Raw genomic sequence first — 540 nt, 5'->3', positions numbered from 1 at the left:
TGCCACCCCATCAGTTCCGTTTGAGAGTTCTCATGGCAAAGGCGAAACGTTTCCTTACGCTGATTTTCTGTGCCTTATACTCCCTGTAATGATTTCTAGCTGCTCGTGGACTTGTAGTGTATCAGGGTTTTCATTTGATATCAGTGCGGGCTGGATAATTAATGATGTATTGTACAAATAAACAAGCGCAAAGGCGAAAATGTTTTTTCTTGTTTTATTTTGTATTTCCCACTTTCGTTCTAATACGAATTTTCAACACTATTTTTTTTTTTGTAAATCATGTGATTTTAGTGAGTTTTATATTACATATTTTCCGAAATGTTATAACTCACAAGTAAAGAAAAACAAAAAGGTCTATTTTGCTCGTGTTTTTGTTTGGTGTGTTTATGTCTGTCTTCTGGTTTCTTCTGATTATTTGCTTATTGATTTCATTTGCAATTTACTTGTATTCGATTAATCCACATGTTTTGGGTGAACGGTTTCTTGTGACGTTCCATTCCTGAGGAAAAGCAATGAAGTATATAATCAAGATGATGACCA

This window comes from Penaeus monodon, chromosome 19, assembly GCF_015228065.2.
Source record: "Penaeus monodon isolate SGIC_2016 chromosome 19, NSTDA_Pmon_1, whole genome shotgun sequence".
NCBI classification, from domain to species: Eukaryota; Metazoa; Arthropoda; class Malacostraca; order Decapoda; family Penaeidae; genus Penaeus; species Penaeus monodon.
Note: the sequence above shows the minus strand (reverse complement) of the source record.